Raw genomic sequence first — 17,918 nt, 5'->3', positions numbered from 1 at the left:
GGGTTAATTGAACATGTTTATGCTTAGATGATATTCATGAAGATCTAAATCTATTTGAGGTTAGTTTCGGATAAGGAAGATAGGCCTGCGTAATGAAAAACCTAGACCTCAGAAGCCCTAGAAGACCTAGTCAGTTGTGCAAAAGTAGGAGGCATATTCTGTTAGGGCCTAATTAATGCCATTGGCTGGTCCTACGAAGAGTTAAAGGTATTTAGGGCCAAATTAGGAGTTTTAAATCTATCAGAAGGTGAGTTCTGCATGGAAGCAAATGTAAGGCACTAAAAGACATCACACTAGTCTCTGGATGTAGAAACTTGGTTCTGGCATCCCCTAATACTGCTTCGGGTGAGACTGCGACCTGCGCTATGCAGGCTGCTGCCGAAAGGGCTAGAAGTGTAGGGTTTTGTTGGTTGGCACAACTAACTTCTAACCTGGGTAAAGACCCCTTAAGCCAACAAATAGTTCTGTTGGCGGGACTGGGATCTGCTTAAAAGATTGTGATGTCACATCATTGGAATCTAACTAAGAAAGATATTGAAAAGTGTTTAGGTCGGAAGATTCACGAGTTTGTAGCTCAAGAAAACAAGAATCCATTCCTGTCACAGGAGGATAGGTTAAATGTATATCTGTATACAGGGATACATGAAATTTTATTTTGCACTTTTCCATATGAATTATATGAGTGGTTAGCAAAATTGGCAGATGGTCAAGGGAGGTGGAAGCTCGATAATCCTATAGTGTGGACTCCATAATTGGTGCGACGACTGGAGGAATCTGAAAACAAGATCACATGGGTTGTCGATCATTGGCTTGATCAAATCTGGGAGGATTTGTTATTGAATTTATAGTTGACACCTCAGTTAGCTATAGCGAAGATTCTTCAAAGGACGGTGAGGTAAGTACTTGAGGTCATTGAATACTTGGATTAAAATGCTATTATGTGAAAAGCGGGAAATTCCATTCCCTTAATGTTTGGAGCTGCGCAAAGTGGTAGATTTTTTAGAAGTAACAGATTAAGTCTAGAGTACAGTCCATTAATTAAACCTCCTTCCAGCGATGACGAATGGGTGGTACTGTCTACACTGTGAAGTTCTGTTCAGTTAATAACTCAGGGTATTCTGAGGATATCTCATCCATCCACTCCACCTCCACCTCCACCTCCACCACATACACCTTCACCTACACCTCCGCCTCCACCTCCACCATTCATCATGGAAAACACAATGAAGATGCCGATCTTCAAAGGAATAGGAAGTGAAGATCCGGAGCAATTCTGGTTTGTTGTGAATGTTGTATGGACAATGAAATAAATCACCGATGATAATATAAAGAAGGCGTTGTTGGTTACAATGTTGCAGGATCATGCACTAACCTGGTACATTAAGTATTGTGCTGATAATACTCAGGCATCATTAGCAGAGACTCATATAGCTTTGAACAAAGAATTTAGTAAGCCTAAATTTGAGGCATAGTCGGTAATTGAGTTCAAGGAGATCTAAATGAGAGTCGATGAGACACCTTTGGACTTTGATCAGAGGTTGAAGTGCTAGATCAAGTAGGCTAACATGAAAATCTCAGATACCCAGCATTGCGACTGGTTTATAGCATCGCTTTTGCCACACTTAAGAATACCTGTCACAACATAAGATAGCAACGCAGGCAGAAGCCTTGGATATCGCGACGAGGCTGCACGCATCACCTATTTAGGATATGAACCTGGGGGTACAGTAAATCCACTCTAGTTAGAGATATTGCACCTAAAATTACAGAGTCTAAAGAAAGAGAAGGAGACTAAGCTAGAAGTGTGCTCGGAGGTTTGGTGCCTGAAGTGCAAGGGATACAAACACGATAAATATCATTGTCCAATATATGAGAATTATCTTATTGGGGGACAGCCCCCTGAAGCCAAAAGCCTTGACAAGGCCAAGCATGGGAGCTATGCCATGCTGTGCCATTTGTCAAGTTACTGGGAAACATGCGATGGATAACTACCACTTACTTCAGAAGTTCATTCAGACACCCTAACAAATGTTTTGAAATTTAAGTAAATATATGGGCCATGATAAGTGCCATTGTTGAAGTTATGAGTTGATGGTGGAAAGAACTCCTACTTACCGTATGGAAGCAGAAACTCGGTCTCCAGATCAAGGTGCGGGAGGAGCATGCGGGGGTTTTCAAGGCCGAAGACGAGGAGGAGGAGGAGGACATGGTAGAGGTCGTGGTCAGGTAATCTGCTACAACTGCGTATAGCTGGGTCACTTCGCACGAGATTGCATGAATCCTACACACCCTTCATGTTAATACGGTAGACAATTTGGCCATGCCATAGAATGCAAGAGAACAAAACACAATCTATGCATAATTTACAAATGATGAGGGTTGAGCCCCGCGAAGAGGATCAAAACATAAACATTGTGTTAAGAAGTGGTATAACGACTGGTGCAGATAAAGGAAAGCAACCTGAGGAAGAGGGATGGGTACGAAAGACTGTTCAGAAAGAAGTTGATTTTGATTTGAACCGTGCTAAAGATATGTTCTTGGAAGAAAAGAAGAACTTCGCTGAGGCCTCCACCTCAAGAAGTCAGAAGAAAACATTGGAGACTAATGTGCCGCAAGAAGTAGATCCTTCCATACTAGATACTTTCCTGAAAACTTGTATGAGTTGTTGCGTGATCAAAAATTTGTTGAGGGATTGCAAGATTTAATGGACAAGTGCGCCAAAAAGGAAAAGACTCCTACAGAGAAATGCATAGTTAGAAATATTGGTAAGCATAAGGCACGAACAAGACGTGAGATGAGGCTAACAGCGCAGATAGGCGATTATGAAATGGACTAGGTAATTTTGGATCTGGGTTCTGATGCGAATGTTTTGTTGCAACAAACGTGGCAAAGGATGGGGAGACCCATGCTGTAGTGGTCTTTGATTCATCTCTGAATGGAGAATCAACAGAAAATCATCCCTATGGGATGATTGTATGGAGTGACTTTTGATATTTAAGGTGTGAGTGCATTAGAAGACATCGAAGTTATAGAAATTGTCAATGATAGTAATCCATACCTCACGCTCTTGGGAATCGACTGGGCTATTGATATGAATGGGGTCATTAATTTGAAGAAGAGGAAAATGACCCTTGAAAAGAGGTCACTTAGGGTCGCACTGCCATTAGATCCTGCGAAAGGAGCGCATTATACCAAACCTATCCACGATTATGTAGAAAGTGATGACGAGCTGGATCAAATATACAAGATAAAAATGCGAGATCAGGATTGTATCAATCCAATGACGGATGGATGGATTGCGTGAGACTGTGAGAGTTGATGTACTTCTAACTCAGATGAGGAATTAGAGCATTGGCAGATTATCTTACATGAAGTATCTACATTGCGATGCAATTTGATGACGAAGTCACTGTGCTATGTTTTGTCGGAGGTAAGGAAGCTACCTTATTATGATGGTCTCATTGACGTATATGTGTTTTTAGATGAATTTGAGCATGAAGTACCTGAAGACCACTATTTTCAAGCGTTGGAATTGGCACTGCGCGCTACGCCTGCCCATTGGTGGGGTACACATAAAGAAAGTTTTGCTGGATGGAGGGATTACAAGTGAATGATGAAGTTACGATTTGGGCATGCTAATACCAGGATGAGTGAGAAGTATAGTGGGAAGGATGATCTACGCGATCACCTGGAGAAGTGGACTAAGGTGTGGGGGATGGAACCACAGCCTGAATGGGTACATATATTTTTCCACACCTTGGATACAATACCCATGAATTGGTATCTAAAAATAGAACTCTGCCATGGCACTGCAGAATGGGATGTATTGAGAGAAAGTTTCTTATTGACTTTCAACATTGAGGATGGGTTTGCAAGCATCGACAAAGCACTTCAAGAGATTAAAGCGATTATCTTCAGGATGATGAAGGAACCTATGGAATAGACCCAACCTGATTGGAGCACCCAGCTACGCCATGCATTGGAATGCTATAATGTGACCGCTGAAGAGGAGGAAGAAGATCTGAGGAAGCTCAGTATTCCAGAAATAGAAGGGCATCACATCATAGAATGACCCCAAGTAGAGAATCGAGAGATCTCTACACCTTTGAAAATAAGGAACGTAAACGTTAGCATTGAGGAAGAACCGAATTTTGCGAATATTGGAGATTATTGGGACGACGCTACTGCAGATAAAGTTATTGAATTACTGCATGAGTACCAAGATCTCTTCCTTAATAAGTTTTTAGATTTAAAGGGAATACTTGGTGATTTGGGTGTTATGTGGATCACATTGAAGCTAGATGTGAAGCCTGTCACATAGAGGCCTTATCGTCTTAATCCTAAGTATAAGGAGAAGGTTCACCAAGACCTGGATAAAATGTTGGATGTTGGCATTATAGAACATGTTGAAGAGTCCGATTGGGTGAACCCGATGGTAGTCCTATAGGCTTTGACTCTGTACATAAATTACCTACATACGAATTCTAAAACACAGAAAATAAACAATGCGAGAGAATAACACATAAAACACATATACACAGAGATTGTCCCCTGGATCCCAAAATCGAGACTACCAACTTGATTTTTCATTATGTTCCTTTCAATGTTACAATACATATTTATACATGCCGAAGCATCCAATACCATGGACCAAAAACCATCGCGTCCAAAACCATGGACTGAAAACCATCATGTCCAAAACCATGCACAAAACCATAGGTAGGTTCGCCCAACCTAATATAGGGTCCAATTTTTTTTCCCCGGGCCACTGCCCTGGACCCTATAGAGGGGGGCTAACCACCACCATCAAACCCCCTGTGACCCCCCCACTGCGTAGTCAGTGCAACGAAGAACGAAGGGGGGCTTCGCCCCCCCTCTAACTCCCCCATAAACTACGTAGGCTAGTTGTGGAAAGAATATAACACAACCCAACATTCTCCCACTTGTTGTTTTCTTTCCATAGGGGGCCAACGAAAAGCTTAGTCATTTATCCAACCCTGAAACACCCATTGTTTCTCTACACCAAGAGAACTTCTCAGAGCTCACAGGTTTTGTCAATGTATCTGCGGTATTCTTCAAAGTGTCCACCTTTACTAGCAACACCTTTTTGTCTTCTATCATACCCCTCACAAAGTGATATTGAACATCAATGTGTTTTGTCTTTTAATGATAAGTAGGGTTCTTTGCCAAGAAAATTGCACTTTGGCTATCACAGTTTATCCTTATAGCTCCCTATACTAACCCCATACTTGAACACAATCTCTACAACCAAACTCCTTCCTTGCTTGCATGAGTGGCTGCCATGTATTCTGCCTCTGTAGTTGATAATGCCACTACAGATTGTTTCTTACTCATCCAGCTAACTGCACCTCCAAATAGGTTAATCACATACCCACTTGTAGATCTTCTCTGATCCAAATCTCCAGCCCAGTCTGCATCAAAAAAGCCACGGAGATCCAAAACATTGTCAAATCCTGGTCTTCCTTGGTAGCACAAACCATAATCACTGGTACCACAGAAATACCTGAAAACCCGCTTCACTGTTGTTTAATGCTACTTTCCTGGTTTCGACATAAACCTGTTTAATACTCCCATTGCATGTGCAATGTCTGGTCTAGTACAGACCATTGCATACATCAGGCTATCGACTACACTTGCATATGGAACACGGGACATGTCCTCTTTCTCTTCTTGTGTCTTGGGACACTGTTCATCAGATAACTTCACACCTACAGGAATATGAACCTTCACCGTTTTATTATCTTGCATATTAAACCTTTGTAATATTGTCTCGACATACTTCCTTTTGTTTAACCAGAGCTTCCTCTTTGCCCGATCTCTTTTAATTTCCATGCCCAAAATATAGTTTGCAACACCAAGATATTTCATGTTGAATTTGGAGGACAATTGGGTCTTCAAATCCTAGATAATTTCTTTGTCATTTCCAACCAGCAACATATCATTAAATAACATGGTCACCAATTAATTTAAAATACACACAGTGATCTACTTTGCTTCTGGTGAAGCCAAGTCCTCATATAAATGTATCAAATTTCTGATACCACATCCTTGGTGACTGTTTTAACACATACAAAGACTTCTTTAACTTCCACACCATTTCTTTCTTACCCTTCACCGCAAAGCCTTCAGGTTGCTTCATGTAGATCTCCTCTTCTAGATATTCGTGAAGAAATTTTGTCTTCACATCCATCTATTCTACCTCAAAATCAAAAGCAGTAACAACAAATAAAATTAATCTAATAGAAGCTACCTTGGCAACAGGAGAAAAAATATCAGCAAAATCAATTCCCGACACCTGGGAATAACCTTTTGCTACCAACCGAGCTTTGTATTTCTCCACCTTTCCTTTTGCATTTGTCTTCTTCTTGAACACCCATTTGCTACCAATGGGTTTCCTTTCAGCTGGAAACTCCACCAGATCCCAAGCCTCATTTTTGTGCAAAGATGCCATTTCATCAACCATGGCCTATTTCCAGAGTTTGCCATCCTCTGAAACTAATGCTTCCTTCACAGTTCTAGGATCATCATTAGTAACATATAAAGCAAATATTGAACAGAAAGTAGATGGACTATACCTTTCTGGCTGCCTTCTTTCTCGAACTGATCTTCTCACACCCATAGTTTGTGGCTCTTAATCTTCTAATTCCTCTTCTGCTGTAGTGTCTGATTCTTCATCCTTAAGCTCAAACTCTATCTTCTCTGGTTCCTTTGGTTGGACTTCATGTTTAATAACATCTTTCACCTCTCTGAACACCACATCTCGGCTGTACACAACCTTCCTTGTTACTGGGTTCCAAAGCTTATAACCCTTTAAACCATCCTTATACCCAATAAAGATGCACTTTTCAGATTTACTATCCAACTTGGTTCTTTTCTCCTTTGGAACATGTACATAAGCATCACATCCAGATACCCTCAGATGTGAAAGAGAGGGTTTCTTACCAGTCCATACCTCTTGTGGAGTTTTATTCTCCAACACTGATGAAGGTGATCTGTTGACCAGGTAACATGCTGTCTCCACCGCCTCTGCCCAGAATTCCTATCCTAACTGGGCACCACTAAGCATGTTTCTTGCCCTTCCATCAACGTCTTGTTCATTCTTTCTGCAACTCCATTTTTCTTAGGTGTGTATTGAGTAGTATTCTACCATGCTATACCACACTTCTTACAGAATACTTCAAATTCCTTGCTGCAAAACTCTCCATCGTTATCTGACGTCAACACCTTCATCTTCTTCTCTGTCTGGTTTTCCACCAGAGCCTTAAATTTCTTTAAACCTGTTAAATACTTCAGATTTCTTCTTACGGAAATATATCCATGTATTCCTTGAGAAGTCATCTATAAATGATACATAATACACAGACTTACCTAGTGATGGAACCTTCACAGGTCCAAACACATCACTGTGCACAAGCTCTAATATCTATTTCGCCCTTTTACCACCAGAGGGGAAACTCACCCGATTTTGTTTCCCATATACATAATTTTCATAGAAATCAAAATCTAGAGAGCTATTAATCATACCTTCTACTATACCTTTACCATGAAGTATTCGAAGGCCCTTCTGTCCAATATGTCCAAGCCTTTGATGCCATGGCATGGTCTAATCTCCAGAGACCACTATATTTTCTGATCCACTTTTAGGAACCACAGAACTGTTGCGGCCATCAACAACAATGCTTCCTTATGTCTTGTACAGAGTTCCAATCTGAACTCCCCGCATCAATACCAGTGCTCCCCGAACCATCTTGCAAGTATCCTTCTCGAACACTATTTTTACACCTGCATCATCCAGCTTGCTTACGGAAATAAGATTTCTGGCCAATGCAGGAATATGCAGAACACTGGGAAGTATTCTAACCCTTCCACCTTGCAACTTAAACTTTACTTTTCCACAACCAATGATTCTAGCCTTCCTGTCATCCCCCAAGAAGACATCACCACCATCATATTTCTTATACTCGCATAACCACTCTCTATGGGGAGTGAAGTGAAAGGATGCACCTGAGTCAATTAGCCATGCCTCATGATCTACATGTGTACTTGAAGAAGCCAAGTACACATCCCCACCTTCTTCTGAGGTGGTTTTCACCTCTGCAGAAGGAGCATCATCAGATCCCTTTCCTTTTTTAGGAGTTTTAGATTTACAGTTGTTGGCAAGATAAATCGTTCTTGAAGACAAGACCGATCTCCCTAGTATCAACTGATATCTAGAAACAAGTAGGACAAGCAAATCTACCTTTCTCTAAACATATTGCGATTCATTAATAAAAGCTAAAGAGGTGTTTTAGACCCTACCTTAAGTCCAACGCTAGTTTGTGGCAGCCATGCTCTAATAGCTCCAAAAGAGTTTCCTTTTAAGAACCTACAATCACAAACAAGCACACATCAAATAACACCTACATAGCTAATATAATAAATCATGTTCATCATGGTGATCAAGGAATCCATGAAATAAACTATAAACACAGCTTATTGAGAAAAACAAACTTGATTGTATTAACTTTGAAATATAAGAACTTTACAACCTTGGTGCCTTGATGCTGTACAAGCTCTTCCCAGGGTCCAAACAGGAATCTCCTCTACTTTGACAAGCCTCACTCTCTTCCAAATGAGATCAAAGGGTATGTAATCTCTACTCTCAAAAGCTCAATTAGGAAGACTAAGTTACAGCAACATTTACCCAAAAAAAATTCAGCTTTCAACCCCCCAAGTAACCAGCCCAAAGCTTCATTTTATAGTGCAAAGGAAGGAGGTTACAGGTCCACCAATGAAGGGATAGAGTCCTCCTTCAAGGGGATAAGCTCCTCACATCAAGGGGTTAGCTCCTTAAGGAATGGGATGCATGAATCCTCAAGGAGCGAACTTGCCAGCGCAAGATTCCCTCTAGAAGCTTCCAGAAATGACTCAAAGTGAGTTTTTAAGAATGTACTTGCGCCTTTTTAACTTTTATAGGGGTTCTCACCCATAACACAGAGACAGAGCGGTCAGGTGCGCAGGGCACATGACCAATGGGTGCGGTGCCGCAGGTAATGCTAAGAGAAAGTGCGAAACCAGAGTTTTAGAGATTTTTAAGGTCTTTCTCTCATTTTCAAAGCTTGATATGAAGAACTGAGGTTTAAGACTTGAAAAGGAGGAAGTATGAGTGGTGATAGACTCATATTGATTTCAGAATGTCAAGGTGACAATTTTTGTGCAACAGATTTCCCCCTAAAGTGCGAAGTCTGTAATAGATGAGGATGGTTTTGTCATCTAAGAAGAATGAAGTACTTTATCATTTCAAGGATCTTCCTGTGGATACCCCGGTCGGAACCTGTAAAAACATTCAATGCAATATATATATATATATATATATATATATATATATATATGATCATATCATCACTGAGGTAGGCATTCCCATACTCAGATCAAAACTGACTAGAAACTATCTAAACTGCTCTGATACAGGAATGATTTTGTAATACATCACAAGTATAGACATATGTAGACACAGTATGGACGCAACCATCTGTTTATGAATAGTCCACTGTATAATGAATAACAAAATTCATCGCAACCTGGATGGTGGAAACTAGATCCAGGGTCTTGATTTCTGCTTCCTGAACTAGTATGATTCTATCCATGTGAATGAATGTGTCAAAGTCGAACATGGTAGAAACCACTTGATTACCAGTCAATGATGTAAACTGTTAACAAGTGTGAGAGAAACCACCAGTAATTTCAATGGCCCTCAAAGTACTCAGTACGATCCATGAAATGTGAATAAATGAGTCGATGTCAAACATGTCACAGAATCCTTTGATTAAAGGTCAACGATACAACCTGTCGTCAAAGGCGAGAAACCTGCCATTGAGGCACGCAGATTCCAAGGTACTGACGATTTCTAGATCATCTTTCTAGATAATGAGTTGGAGTCGATAGAAAGTGATCCATCGTAGGCAAGCCCACAACACGAAATCATAGATCAAGTTTTGAAGAAATGTATTTGACAAGGACTAACTCAGGGATGGTCAAGATGAATGACAGATATTTTGCAAATGAATGGTTTATTTGAACTGACCTCTTGAACACATAACGACACTGCAGATGGTTTGGTGACAATTGACCCAAAGCTAATACCCAGAAACTGGCTGAATACTTTCAATATGGTTTGATTAACTGTTAGGCAAAGGATTTCCCAACCCAGGTGAACAAAAAGTGTCGTGTTCAAGAGTGGTTAACTGCTTTTCTAAAGACAAAGTATAACAAACAGGTTCATTTTTCTCTCTTTTCCCCCACCATTTCTGGCAAGTACCTCTTTATTTTTGACAAGCTTGAGGAGGATAACATTTGCTTGATTATAAGCTCATCCTTCGGATGAGTCCAAATTAGTTTAAAATTCGAACCCTAAGAAGGAGTGGTTTGTTCCTATTTAAAATTGAATAGGTCCTTTACTGTTAAATTTTAACGAGTCCAGTATAGGAGAAATCAACGTTTTTCAATTTTAGGGAGTCAGAAGAAAAACTTAAGAAAACTCCATGGTTGTCCTTTTTCGTAAATTTGTGTCTCCCAAGCCCGAAAAAAGTATAAAATGATACTTGATAGAACCACTTGACCATTACGATCAACGAGTACTTTTCATAATTAGTGGCTTCAATCTGAAAAAGTAAAAAAGCGATCGAAAACACATCGTTTTATTACCAATATTGAACTTGAAACGACAAAATTCCGGCAATATTTTCATGTTTATATGGTCAGAAAAGCACTGTAAGTGGACCGTCCTTTTAATTCCATTTTAACGAGTTTAAAATGAAAAACTCGGCAATCTTTTCATATTTTATGAGTCAGAAAAGAGCTTAAAGAGGACTCGTCCTAGAGGAATGAGTGGTATAAAGGGTAGCGACTGGTTTTGGCAATGGTGGAACTGCTCAAAACATGTAATGGTTAAGAGGCTGGCTAATAAAACCACTCATAACTGCGGTCCCTCAGGAAAGGAAAACAAGCAAGTGAAAGCATATGATCAGCCAAAGAGATGGTGGCGATGGAATGAAAACAACCGAGGCTCATCTAACAGAATTTAGTGGATAAAAACGGCAATCACGAGATGTAAAATGGGTATGGGTTCATTTTTACACAAGCTTGAACCATAGAGAACTCTGCTTGGATTCAGTTTCATGTTTACACAAGCTTGAAACGAAAAACTATGCTTGTTATAAGTCCGCTTGCCCCCAGCTTAATGACGCAAAACCAAGGTACATGCCCCCCAAGCTTCATTACATTCAACCAGGTGGATGAAATGAAGGTTTACTTTTAAGACTCGACTTGAAAAGGGAGTTGTTTCATTTTTTAATGAGGTTGACACAAGAAAAGAACTATCCTCAAAATCCTTGTTTCATGTTTGAAACGAGCTTGACACAAGACAAGGAACTATGCTCTAAAATCCTTGTTTCATTTTTTAATGAGCTTGACATAAGACACGGAACTATGCTCAAGAATCCTTGTTTCATTTTTTAACGAGCTTGACACAAGACAAGGAACTATGCTCATGACTCCTTGTTTCATTTTTTTAACGAGCTTGACACAAGACAAGGAACTATGCTCATAACTCCTGATTATGGCTTCCAACTGGAAGAAAGACATGTCAATGGAAACACCTTGATCATGGCTTCCAAGAGGTATTCATCAGAAGGAAGAATAGTTCTCTGGAAGGAACACATGTCAAGGGACTCAAAAGGGATAAGAACATCACGTTCAAGTAATCCCATAGAGTTTTCCATGTCAATTACTGGATCTAAATCAAAGGAAGATGAGCAAACAGTGAGAGGCTCACTTACATCGGTAACTAAAAACATGGGACCAGTTGCCACATAATTAATTTGTGGCGGGGTAGATACCACTTTAGAATCAGGAACATTTAGGGGTGTCATATTATTGGTAGTTGAAACAAGACTAGGGAACGAAAGTTGGTCTACAGTCACAATATTTCCATTGTGAGGGAAAGACATCACGCGAAAGAGTGTCGATACGACAGCTTTCATTGCATAAACATAGTCTCTCCCAAGGAGTAAATTGAAATCCAAGGGACCTCAAACTACCATAAGATCAATACAGATAGTTTGACCTTCCAAGGTAATAGAAAACTTAGGAAGGATCCCTAAAGGTTCACTAATGGTTCTGTTAAAAGCTTTCAGATTCTGCATAATAGGCACAAGCTGAGGGGAACCCAAAGCTTTCTGAGCAGTTGAGGATAAAACACTAACAAAAGCACCTTCATCTACCTGTGTGCGGTGTATGTATCTACCACCAGCCTTGACAATGATTTGGAAAGGGATGGAGGAAGGAAGATGAGGTTCTGTCAGACTATTCCAATCAAAGGAAAAGACCTCAGTAATTGGAGGGGGTTCTATAGAAATAGGTGAAATGCCCCTCGGCGTAGAAGAATCTGATGTAACAAGAAGAACCTGAGTGGTATGAAGTTCACTCTCTAAAGGGCGAGTGGGATCGACTGAATGTGAAATTGAATCGACCACTTGATCAACTAATGGATCATCAACCTGAGTGATATGAGTTTCACTCTCCAATGGAAGAGTGGGATCGACTTTACTTGAAATTAGATCAATCACTCCGTCATTTGACGGTAGGTTGGGAGAAAGTTTACGGTAACCTGTTGGAAATTCTTGCTGTGTAACAGTAAGGTTTTCCAACAATTTTGAGGCTTCATCCATGTGAGGGAAAATGTGAGTTTGATGACTCCCTTTGCATAACTTACAAGGAAACCTAACTTTACCCTTTTTCCCAAGAACCTGACTATCACTGGTTGATGGATCAATGGAAAGTTGATGAGATTTTTCTGACCATACTTCCAAGGCCTTTGGAATACCGGGACAATTGATAAGGAAGTGGTCACCCTTACAAAGCCCGCAAGGGTATTTGGGTTTACGATGCATGTTGGAGGTTTCCTCAACACAACTAACACTTACAGCCATGGTTGGTTGGTTGACTTCTTTCTTATCTTGCTTCTTCTTCTTCTTCTTCTTCCCTTTCTTCTTCTTCTTAGCCTGGTTACTAGCATCAAGGCTTTTACCAAGCGAAGAGGAAGAAATATTAGGCGAAGAAGGTAAAGGGTCAACAAAAGGTTGGTGATGTTGAGATGGTGAACTCTGTTGAGGTGAAGCATTCGGTTGAGGTGGAACAATTGGAGTATTTGGGGCCAACGAAGTTGAAAATAACCATATCGGTAAACCTATTTTAAATCCAGGTAATGAAAAAGTAGCCATATAAGGAGGATCAACATTTCCAAAGCAAGGAAAAGTACTAGGATTATCATTAAGAGGGGTTCTTTGGTTGGTAAATTCTGGAACAGTTGCCATTATATTCAACTTTAGTGAATTTTATTAACAATTTAAAACTAAAATTAACAATTCACAATTCACACCTAACAATTAAAATTCACAATTCACACCTATGGTCTCTAAAAGTAAAAACAAACAAATTAACACGCGTTATCAAATATAGGAGTCAAACCACACACAAACAGTAACTTTCCGTATCGAAAACACTAGTTGGTGATGAAATCCAACGTCGCAGAATTCAATACAGAAATGGTGGTTGGAACAGTTACCCCGAAAACCTGCTTAATGAAACAGACTGGCATAAGTTTCTTCACAAAACCATCTCGAGTGAAGAGAACCCCCCAGAGAGTCCAAGTGAGTCTAGTCGACGTCTGCTCCAGGTACAGTGAGACCCGTCCTTCACCGTCACCTTAGGAAAGAATCTTAAGATTATGGTCACCAAGGTTACCAACAATAGCAAATACAACTGGGGGAACAATCTATGATCCGATCCATGCGCAAGGGCAGAGTAACAAAGCTCAATCCCCTTGAAGGCTCCTCAACATGATCAATCCGAGGTTTACCAACAAGTGACCCCAGGCTCCTCGACAATGGTTAATCCGAGGTTTACCATTTTTAATACGCGCAAATCTTCTATCTTTCCCAATGAGACAGACTTGATTGTCTCAAAGGTTCGGACATGATCTCGTGATTGACTCCTTTAAGAGGAGCTTCCCAGATTATATCAATTACAATTGGATTTTTTCCTACCACAAGATAGACTACTTGTTTGTTTTACTGTCTTGGAGAGTTAACTAAAACCTATTCCAAGACACTAGCCTAAGCTAGATTGGTGGAAAGAGCCCTAAAAATGCAAAAATTACTAGATGAATTTTAATTAAGCGCTGCGTTATTTAGGCTATTATTACTCAAAAGGCTAAATGGATATGAAACCAATGGTGTTATGACCCGACCCAAAACTGAATGCAATCGAATATGATAATGTAATCTTTTCAATTCAATGAATCCTAACTAAAGTAAGGAGAGAGTTTCCATTCACTTCCAACAATGCAAAAAATTGCTCACTAAGAGAAAATATAACAAATTCTCTAATGCACTAATTTCATCAAGAAAAACTAATGCAAATCAATTCCAAAACAGTTTTTATTTTTATTTTTATGTGTTAAAGACAAGCATAAAAATATGTAAATTCAAATCAAAGAAAACTGATCTAAATCTACGATTGATTTTTCAGAATGTAAACTATGCAATTGTAATCTATGCACAATTCACTTGAAATTTATGCAAATGTAATCTATGCACATTTTTCATTCATATTCTGAAAATGAGAATTTTAATTATGCAAATGTGATCTATGTAAGAGAATTCTCAAACACAAGATGATTCTAATGTAATCTAAGAACCAATCAAGTGCAAGTCAAGAAAATTGGGTGAGAGTTCCAAAGATCAAAAAATAAAAACACTCAAAGGCGATTAACACTCATACACAATTTAGCCAAAAATATGCAAAAACAAAAGAAAAAACAAAAGCAAAAAGATGCAAAATTGTGAAAAGATTGAGACAAACCTCCAAGTAATGACCAAAGGAAATCAAATTAAGAATTTCTCAAAAAATAGACTCAAAACACCCAATTAACTTAATGGAGATTGATGAGATGAAGAATTTGCTGAAAGAAACTCATAAACAAGGCTTTTTGATAGAAAAATAGAGATTTGGGTAGATTCTAAGAATCCTAAACTTAACTGGACGAAAAGATTTTAGGTTTTTCAAAAATTTGACAGGGTCCGCAGGCCTCTGGTATAACTAGATGCGGTGCCACTCTTTGCAGTAAAGTAATAGTGCGGAGATGTCCGCACTGTATTACAAACCGAACATGCGGTCCTCTTTCAAAAATGCGAAAAAACAAAAATCAATTCAAATCTAAAAAACTACCCAATCCCACACACATCAGGCGAAAACCAGAAACAAAAACAAGTTTCTCAAGTTAAAGGCAAAGGAAAAACAAAAACCAAATTCAGTCCCCAGTGGAGTCACCAATTTGTTGGCTGGATAAATCGTTCTTGCGGACAAGACCGATCTCACTAGTATCAATTGATATCTAGCAACAAGCAGGACAAGCAAATCTACCTTTCTCTAAACATATTGCGATTCATTAATAAAAGCTAAAGAGGTGTTTTAGACCCTACCTTAAGTCCAATGCTAGTTTGTGGCAGCCATGCTCCAATAGCTCCAAAAGAGTTTCCTTTTAAGAACCTACAATCACAAACAAGCACACATCAAATAACACCTGCATAGCTAATATAATAAATCATGTTCATCATGGTGATCAAGGAATCCATGAAATAAACCATAAAACACAGCTTATTGAGAAAAACAAACTTGATTGTATTAACTTTGAAATAGAAGAACTTTAAAACCTTGGTGCCTTGATACTGTACAAGCTCTTCCCAGGGTCCAAACAGGAATCTCCTCTACTTTGATAAGCCTCACTCTCTTCCAAATGAGATCAAAAGGTATGTAATCTCTCCTCTCAAAAGCTCAATTAGGAAGACTAAGTTCCAGCAGCATTTACCCTAAAAAATATTCAGCTTTCAACCCCCCAAGTAACCAGCCCAAAGCTTCATTTTATAGTGCAAAGGAAGGAGGTTACAGGTCCACCATTGAAGGGATAGAGTCCTCCTTCAAGGGGATAAGCTCCTCACATCAAGGGGTTAGCTCCTTAAGGAATGTGATGCATGAACCCTCAAGGAGAGAACTTGCCAGCGCAAGATTCCCTCTAGAAGCTTCCAAAAATGACTCAAAGTGAGTTTTTAAGAATGTACTTGCGCCTTTTTAACTTTTACAGGGGTTCACACCCATAACACAGAGACAGAGCGGTCAGGTGCGCAGGGGACATGACCAATGGGTGCGGTACCGTAGGTAATGCTAAGAGAAAGTGTGAAACCAGAGTTTTAGAGATTTTTAAGGTCTTTCTCTCATTTTCAAAGCTTGATATGAAGAACTGAGGTTTAAGACTTGTAAAGGAGGTAAGTATGAGTGGTGATAGACTCATATTGATTGCAGAATGTCAAGGTGACAATTTTTGTGCAACAACAGTCCCTTTTGTAATGCCCTTCCTTTCTGCATTTCCAGTAAACCACCTTTACATGTTTTCCTAGCGATTTAGATCTCCCTCTAGATTTAGATCTCCCACTCAATGACTTATTTTTGTTTCTGTTCTAGGATCATCCTCGTACAAACAAGGAATCACCATTCTAGCTCACCATATTTTTCTGTCTCATCTCCTCTGTCAGCAAGGATGAGGCTATTTCATGAAATTGCAAGGCAGTTTCATTGTTACCTATTGCAATAACCAGACTATCCCACGAATCTGGTAGAGAACATAACAAACTAATGCAATTATGTTCATTTGAAATTTTAATATCAACAGACAATAACTGACTTACCACAGTATTAAATGCGTTTAGATGCTCAGTCATCGAGTCTCCATCTTTCATCCTTAGGTTATATAGCTTTTCTACAGGAACAATTTATTCACCAGAGACTTTGATTGGTACAAAGTCCCTAACTTGTCCCACAAAGACTTAGTTGTAGATTCCCCTGATACATTCAACAATACTGAATCTGAGACACAAAATCATATTGTGCTCTTTGCCTTCTGATCCAACTTCTTCCATTCTTCATTAGACACTCCCGTTGGTTTAGTACTCAGATCTACCACGATCCACTGATCTTTATCCACCAACAGATCCTCCATCTTGAGTTTCCACAACTCAAAACTTTGACCATTAAATTTCTCGATCTCTATCTTTCCACTGCTCGCCATATTCTTTCACCACCAGAATCGATCCCCCAAATCTCCCACTGAACAGGGTCTACCATAGGCTCAAGTGAAACCCCTTAGAAACAAAGTTATCCCCTTGAAGCCAAAACAGCTCCGATACCAAATATAGGTTTTAACCCCGTATAGAAATTACTTGCATACGAATTCTAAAACACAGAAAATAAACAATGTGAGAGCATAACACATAAAACACATATACATAGAGATTTCCCCTGGATCCAAAAACGGGACTACCAGCTTGATTTTTCATTATGCTCCTTTCAATGTTACAATACATATTTATACATGTCGAAGCATCCAATACCATGGACCGAAAACCATCGCGTCCAAAACCATGGACTGAAAACCATCGCGTCCAAAACCATAGGTAGGTCTGCCCAAACTAATATAGGGTCCAAAAAAAATTCCTTGGGGCACTACCCCGGACCCCGTAGAGGGGGGCTAACTACCCCTCGTTGCGCAATCGATGCAATGAAGGAAGGGCTCGCCCCCCCCCGTAAACTACATAGGCTAGTCATGGAAAGAATATAACACAACCCAACAAGTCCAAGAGAAGAAACAAAAGGGGGAGATAAGGATCTGCGTAGATCTGTGGAAACTGAATGATGCATGTGTCCATGATCCATTTCCAACACCGTTTACAGATGAAGTGTTAAACAATGTGGGAGGGCAGGAGGCATATTCCTTTATTGATGGGTTTTTTGGCTATCACCAAATT

Source organism: Pinus tabuliformis, chromosome 8, assembly GCF_031772625.1.
Source record: "Pinus tabuliformis cultivar Carrire ecotype Pingquan chromosome 8, CPIR1, whole genome shotgun sequence".
Taxonomy (NCBI): domain Eukaryota; kingdom Viridiplantae; phylum Streptophyta; class Pinopsida; order Pinales; family Pinaceae; genus Pinus; species Pinus tabuliformis.
The sequence above is the reverse complement of the archived record's forward strand: the minus strand, read 5'-3'. Positions refer to the sequence as shown.